General features: G+C 32.6%; 1 pseudogene across 1 annotated transcript in view; it reads right to left on the bottom strand.

The window, feature by feature from the left end:
* Nucleotides 1-3,342, bottom strand: part of LOC105812801 — a 7,197-nt pseudogene extending 3,855 nt beyond the window's left edge. Inside the window, exon 1 of the transcript XR_001137627.1 lies at nucleotides 3,094-3,342. The product of XR_001137627.1 is annotated as a huntingtin-interacting protein K pseudogene (transcript). The remainder of the gene's footprint in view (nucleotides 1-3,093) is intronic.
* Between the last annotated feature and the right edge of the window lie 4,452 nt (nucleotides 3,343-7,794).

Here is a 7,794-nt window from a genome sequence, read left to right on the forward strand (position 1 = left end):
TATTCATGTACAGTAATCAAATGAGGCATATCATTCTTCTACTTATAGCTCTTCTATAATTATAAAATCCAAAATTTAGTTAGAAATTAAATGGAAAAAATATGACAAAATCAATGATATTTATATAAAATTAACTTAAAAATGACAGACGATTTGTTTTTCTGAAACTAAAATGCTGCTTGTTATGAGAATATAATTCTGTCTCCTACAGTATATTAAAAAATATTTAGAATGTCTTTGTTTCAATGATAAACAAATTCCCTCAGGGCCTTTTTTTTTTCAGAAAACTTTATTTGTATGATATAACTTGGTATGATTTGGCCTTTACTTTGCGTGAACACATCTATTAAGTATTATGTTGGTATCTGTTTTCTTATTAACCTGTACAAGTAAGGTGATGTCATTAGAGCTTATGTATAAAGAATTACAAGCACCAAGACCAGAAAGCGATATTGGTGCTTGTGCAATTAATGAATGATTTTTAGATCACTATAACTACGATAATAAAACAATTAATAAAAAATATAAAAACAATATTCTAGAGAACTCACAGAGCCTCTGTTGAAAACTGATCTAGGTTACACTGCTGTCAATAGCAGAATATAGACCATTATTTCAAAAGGAAGTTTTCTATATGTGATGGTCAGTACTTCTTTGTACTGAGGTGATTCTGAAATAGACCAATTGCTTGATAAGTCATGTAATGAGCCTTATTTAGATGGTATGGTTTGTATTATGAAAATGACTCACAAATTTAAAAAAAATACATAAAAATAATATAATATAATTTTTGTAATTTTTTCTATCACACTTTCTTAGCATTTTTGCCACAAAATTTTCTTAAATTAAGTAAATTCAAATCACTGGCGTGTCATTTGCTTAGGAAAATTGCTTATGTGTCTCTGTTTCCCCATTCATAAAATAAAAATAATAAAACCTGATTTATAAGATTTTTGTAAGGACTAAATGAGAAAGCATTTGAAAATTCCTGTAATACAGTAGATGCCAGAAATATTAGCTTTTTCCTTCCTTGTCACCAGTGGGTATAATAGAAAAGTAATAGAAAAAATGCTTTAGCTAATTTTAGTTACAAGTAGCCATGATTTTGTCTCCGCAGATCCATGAATGAATGAATGTTAAAGTTTGATGTATATTTTAAAAAATTTCTTTTAAACCTTTATTAATTCAATGGCATAATAAAAACTTCACAGATAGAAGCCATGTTTTTGATATTCCACATTTTAATGCCATATCAAACACTTTCCCAGGTACTGTTTAACTCACTCAATTGAGAAAGATTACATGAATAGACTGCTGAAGACTTTTTCCTTTCATATAGAGTTAATAATTGGGAATAAGTGCTTCAGAGTAACCATGGCATAAATTCAGTTATAATTGTGTCATATTATAAGATATAATTAGACAAAAATTAGGTTATGATTTCAGTTTATATGATTACTGTGGTAAAGATGTATTATAATGTTTAAGTACTGAGATTGGTTTTCCCCCCCTGGGTTTTTGTATTCCAATTATCTGTTATAGTTTCTGCTTCCCATATGTGCTTTTCTGTCCTACCTCCCTTTTGAAAGTTGCAATATACACTTTTTTGTGTAATTTCTGCATAATTTCATTTTTTATTAAAGAGCAAACAGCTCAGCTGGAAAAAGAGAACTATAATATCAGCCTTTAGATAGTATAGACAAAACCAAGAGTCACTTCCCTTTCAGCTCTGCTTTGATTTCACTTCACTTGAACTCTTCTTGAGAATGATTGTGTCATATACTTGTATGATGTGAACATCATCCAAATTAAAACTGTTAAAGCCTCTGTGTCTTCCTTAAGTAGTTATGAGTATAAAAGAAGATGATGTTTCTGATCATGTTATTAATATTAAGAGAAATGGTCAATAAGTATACGGCATTTCATAATCTTTGATCAAGAAAAGAGGAAAGTGAGTTGAAAGTGTTTGTGTTGTGTTTCTAAGCTTCCTCAGATACTGTTCTAATTACTATTGGCCTTAAGTGTTATCTGTTGGAATTGCCAGCACATGTAAGGATATACGTTTTAAACTGCTAATTTGTCAAGCAGCCATTAAAAACTTGAGTTTGAAAATGACAAAGGAAATTATCTAATACTAGCTAATAAATATTTTAGGATTAAAAGTAATTGTAATTTCTTTAGTGGTATCTTTTAAAAATTCTTTTCTTATTTATTTCTCACAGTTTCAACACATTACTACAAGCTTTAAATACCCATGTGAGAAAGACAGCATGAAATATGTTCTGTGTTTGTCTTTCTTGAAGTTCCAGTCATTTCTGGGTAAACATTTTCTCTCTTTCTAAAACCATTTGACAGAATTCAATCCGTTAGGTTCTGATTCACTTCAATATATTATCACAACCTTGTTTTTAAAGATTATTTGCCATCCAAGAACTAATGTCTTTTAAGAAGCTCTTTTATTTGTTTTTTGCTAATCTGTTTTCCTTTTGAGCAAAATTAAAACTTCTTTGACTAAAGGAAACTTGCCTTGAGACTAAAAAACTGTTTAGTTTTTATTCAAATTTAGAAAACCAAGTTATGAGATCAGTCCTTTTTCTGTTATTTGGTAATTATAATAGTACATCAGATTAATCCAGCCTTTATTTAGACTTTAAAGTACTATCAAAAGTATTCCTTTAAAAAAAATAAACGCTCACCATCAAATTGGTATTAACTGATCAACACATAAGTGCACATATAAGAATAACATCTATTGGATGTTGGGCAGGGGGGAGGAGGAGGGGGGAGGGGGGAGGAGGGAGGAGGGGATGGGTATTTGCATACACAAAGAGTGCAATGCGCACCACCCGAAGGATGGACATATTTGAAATTCGGACTTGGCGGGGGGCAAGGGCAACATACATAACCTAAACATCTGTACCCCCATAATATGCTGAAATAAAAAAAAATGAAAAAAAAAATACGCGTGCACATTCTCTTTTTACTAACCATTCTAGTCACTTTGTGATAATGAAATGAAAGTGTGACTTGTTTGTGGTCGCACAGTCCTGATTAGTGGAAAACAGTGTTCGAGCCCTCTGATTCTCGACTCACCTCTTTCCACAAGACTTCACTGTCATGTCTGACCTCCAACTTGTTTTTGTTGCATGATTGCCTTTTCATGTCCCTGGGTGAGCAAGAGTCACACAGCTCTCTGTGTTTTTGCAGCTCAGGGAAGTGAAATGAAGGGGTCATCAGGGTCAAGATGACAGTGGAACTCATGGTGCTTTCCTCACCAGGCTGCTGCTCTGCTCTTTCAGCCCTGCTGCCTTTGAAAACACACTTGAAAGTAACTCCTTCCATTCCAAGTGTTCAGAGGTAGGCAAATCTTGTGGAGTTTAATAAACATAAAGGATCATCCGCTTCCCATGAGCAGTTTGCAAAGAGAAAAGAGTGTGTGTTAATGGTCTCTTCTGGCATTCAGGATGTGGTGACAAAGAAAATATGCAATCACAAGTAATTAATAAATATCTATACAGATGAGAAAAATAATGAATGAATAAGTGGGTGATTCGTTGTTACCACATTTTCTGTTGTCTGAATTATTGGTAAGAATGGTTTCTTTATAAATATAATGTATGTGTACTAAAATTCCTCCACAATCATTTTCAGCCCCCAAACTGTATTGTTAGAAAAGTGTTTTTATAACACTAATAAAGGCACTAGAGCTTGTTAACAGAGCTGACCTATTTAGAACAAATCTGACAAAAACATGCACAAGATATGTGTCTTGTTCTGAAACTGAAGCTCAGGCAAAATATAAATGAAGAATGTTGTATTGTCTTAACCAAATATGAGTCGCTTCCCGTAACTTGCCTATTGGATTTTAGAACTGGGGGTCTCTCATGTTTGAGTAGCAATTTAGAAATCAGCACTTTTGTCTCGAGAGACTTCCTTTCCAGAAAATTACCATTAAAATATGTTTTCTCAACAATTCTTGCCAGTAAGATTAAAATATACCAGATAATTGTAGTAATTAATAAAATTATGTTTTATACACATACTAGCAATTTCAATAACTAAAGACTCGTGCAATATTCTATGCAGTTAAAGTCTTATAGCTTTAAACTTATGCATGTTGTTTAAGAAAATTCTAGGCCGGGCGCGGTGGCTCACGCCTGTAATCCTAGCACTCTGGGAGGCCGAGGCGGGCAGATTGTTTGAGCTCAGGAGTTCGAGACCAGCCTGAGCAAGAGCGAGATCCCGTCTCTACTAAAAATAGAAAGAAATTAATCGGACAACTAAAAATATATAGAAAAAATTAGCCGGGCATGGTGGTGCATGGCTGTAGTCCCAGCTACTCGGGAGGCTGAGGCAGAAGAATTGCTTGAGCCCAGGAGTTTGAGGTTGCTGTGAGCTAGGCTGACGCCACGGCACTCTAGCCCGGGCAACACAGTGAGACTCTGTCTCAAAAAAAAAAAAAAAGAAAAAAAAAAAGAAAATTCTAACACAAAGCATTGCTTTTACAAAGAGCAATAGCATCTTTATATACATTCATAGTAATATGCAATTTGGCTTATTCCATATGTAATATTTTATTTGCTGAACTATCAGAATTTAATTGCTATAGAAAGCAGATATTTTCTGAAATTCCCTTCATAATCTAAGATAAAGCACTTTCCTTCTTTCTCACTCTCCTATCCATGTATTTTTGTTCAAATAATTCAAATAAAAACTATTCAGGCTGAATTGAAGTTAAAGTGTAAAGGAAGAATGGGTATGGTTGACAAAACCAGCCTCTGTCCCATCATCATCATTCCTCTAAGTCAGTTTCTTGTACCTCACTTTTTCAGATAAACGGCCTGAAGTGCAATTACTGGGTCCTAAGGTAGTTACATGTTTAGTTCCATAAGAAATTGCCAGACTGTTTTAAAGAGTACCTGTACTAGTTACATGTTTAGTTCCATAAGAAATTGCCAGACTGTTTTAAAGAGTACCTGTACCATTTTTATATTCCCACCAGCAATGTATGAGTAATCCCATTTCTCTAGATTCTTGTCAGCATTTGATGTTGTTACTGTTTTTATATATTAGCCATTCTGAAAGGTATATACTGATATTTCATTTTTGTTTTAATTTGCGTATCCCTAAAGGCTACTGATGTTGAACACATTTTTGTGTACTAGTTTGCTGTCTATTTTTACTCTTTAGTGCAATGTCTGTTCATGTCTTTTATCCATTTTCTAATTGGGTAGTTTTTTTCATTACTGTTGAGTTTGAGAGTTATTTATATATTCTAGACACTAATCCTTTGTTAGATATGTAGTTTGCAAATATTTTTGCCTAGTCTTTAGCTTTTCTTTTCATTCTAAAAAAGTTTCTTAACACAGAAAATGTTTTTAATGTTAATGTGATTCAATTTATTATTTTTTTCTATTTATGGATCTTTTGATATCAAATCTAAGAACTCTTTGTCTAGTTATAGATCCTAAAGATATTCTCCTATATTTTTTCTAAGTTTTATAATTTTACATTTAAGTTTATGATCCATTTTTACTTCATTTTTGTATAAGGCTGAGGTTCAGGTAGATGTTTAATTTTTTTCCTATGTATGTTCAATACTCTAGCACCATTGTTGAAAAGGCTTCCTCCATTTAATTGTTTCTGCACCTTTGCAAAAATCAATTGGGTGTATTTGTGTGAGTCTATTTCTGGGTTCTCTATTGTGTTCCTCTGTGTCTTTCTACCAATACCACACTATCTTGATTACTGTAGCTATACAGTAGGACTTAATATCAGGAAGACGTATTCATCCCATTTTCTTCCTTTCTTATAAGATTGTTTCATCTCTTCTAGGCTGTGTGTGTCTTTCCATAAAAATTTTAGATTAGGCTTATCTATGTTTACAAAAGACATTACTGAGATTTTTATAGAAATGACATTAACCTATGGATCAATTTGGGCCCATTGCTTTTTTCCTTTATTTTTTTAAAAACAGCTTTCCAAATTCTCCACATATTCATCAATATTTATTACCTGCCTTTTTTGTTATAGCTATTCTAGTGGGTGTGAAATGTATATCATTATGCTTTTGACTTGCATATTTCTAATGGCCTGTTATTTTTAGCATCTTTTTATGTGCTTATTGGTCATTTGTATGTCTTCTTTGGAGAAATGTCTATTTAGATCCTTTGCCCATTTATTGTTTCTATTTTTGTCTTTTTATTGCTGAGTTGTAATATCATTTTTTATATGTTAGATTCAATTCTCTTATCATATTTGCTAATATCTGTTTTTATATATAGTCCATTTTTGTAATGATGAGCTTTGTTTGAGAGGAAAGTATAATGTGTATGTTAAGAAAAGGTTAAAGGGAAATTTTCATAGGTGAGTGTTATGTTTTGGATCGTAGCTATATCTCTTCTCCAAATATCTGTCACTGTAGTCACTACCCAAGTGCCCATCACTATTGGAACATGCCTTCTGGGCACAGATTTTTCTGCAGGCTTTGCTTAAAATTATAGCTCAATAAAATTTCTTATGGCTACAGAACATTCAGTTCTGTTGGCAACAGTTATTTTCCACCTATTATGTATTGCTTATGACTGAGTTTCAGAAAATCTCTACACGTGTTTTTTTTTTATTCCCTCTCTAGTTACACTTAACCATCTTTATTCTCAATACTAGATGTGATGTTTATCCTACTGCCAACATTTTTATAGGTCCACCTCTACAGTTTTAAGTTGTTTTCAGATGAGCAGCTATTTATTAGCAGTAGACTGATAGTGGGAATGTCCAAGGATACTAAAGCCGGTCACATAGGAAGGGGCTGCAATATGATCTTTTCTTCTCAATAAACAATAAAAAGTAAAAAATATATGAAATATGTATGCTTTCATTGTATTCTTATCATTTAAGATACATACATGAAATAATAAAAATAGCTTATTTTCACTGTTATTTCATGTCTTTACGTTTGAAGTTTACTTCTTAAAATGTTACCTTTACATGACAAGAGGGTGTCATGGCCATGGCTTAAGCCAAAGGCAAGATTCCAAATGGTGGCTCCTGGTTATAGTTAATTTGCTATAACTAAGATGATCATGATAATGAATATTATGATGAAGAGGAAGAGGTTGGCAATGATGGAGATAATGGCTTTTGCTGTAAGAGGAGTGTGGCAATGTTGTTCTTGAATACCGTCTTGAAAACTCCTTTTCAGAATTAAAGAGGTCAGAATAATAGTCTGGAAACATATATAAAATAGGCATTAATTACCAGAATAATGAAATATATGCTAATATGTTATAAATTTGTTGCTTCAAATGGCAACATTTAATGTATGCCTTTATATATTTCTCTATGTAATAAAATTAGCTAAATTAAATTTTCACCAAGTACTTTTCGTAAATTAGTGGACAATTTCAAACCCCTATTGGGTCTGATATGAGGACACTCGATTTCAGAATGTACCCCATCAGAAAAAGAGGAGAGAAGCAAATTTAGTAGTTATCACTTTCTGATGCTATGAAGGTAAATGATAACACTATCTCACCATTCTGCCACCTAATACCCTGACTGGGGTCTGAGGGTCATAAAAGATTTCTGTCAGCAGTATTGTCATCCAACTACCTTATTGTTACTTCTTCCTTAAAATATACACTGAGTTGTGAATACTACAAAAACTTCAATGTTTGTTCATGAAGAGAAAATGTGAATTACAATGAAAATACTAAAAACACCACATTTCTTCCATGTAAGAAGTTGTGGCATATTTTGAACCCATGTTAATAATTACTTATTAAAATACATTAG

This window comes from Propithecus coquereli, unplaced genomic scaffold (assembly GCF_000956105.1).
Source record: "Propithecus coquereli isolate 6110/MARCELLA unplaced genomic scaffold, Pcoq_1.0 Scaffold263, whole genome shotgun sequence".
NCBI lineage: Eukaryota > Metazoa > Chordata > Mammalia > Primates > Indriidae > Propithecus > Propithecus coquereli.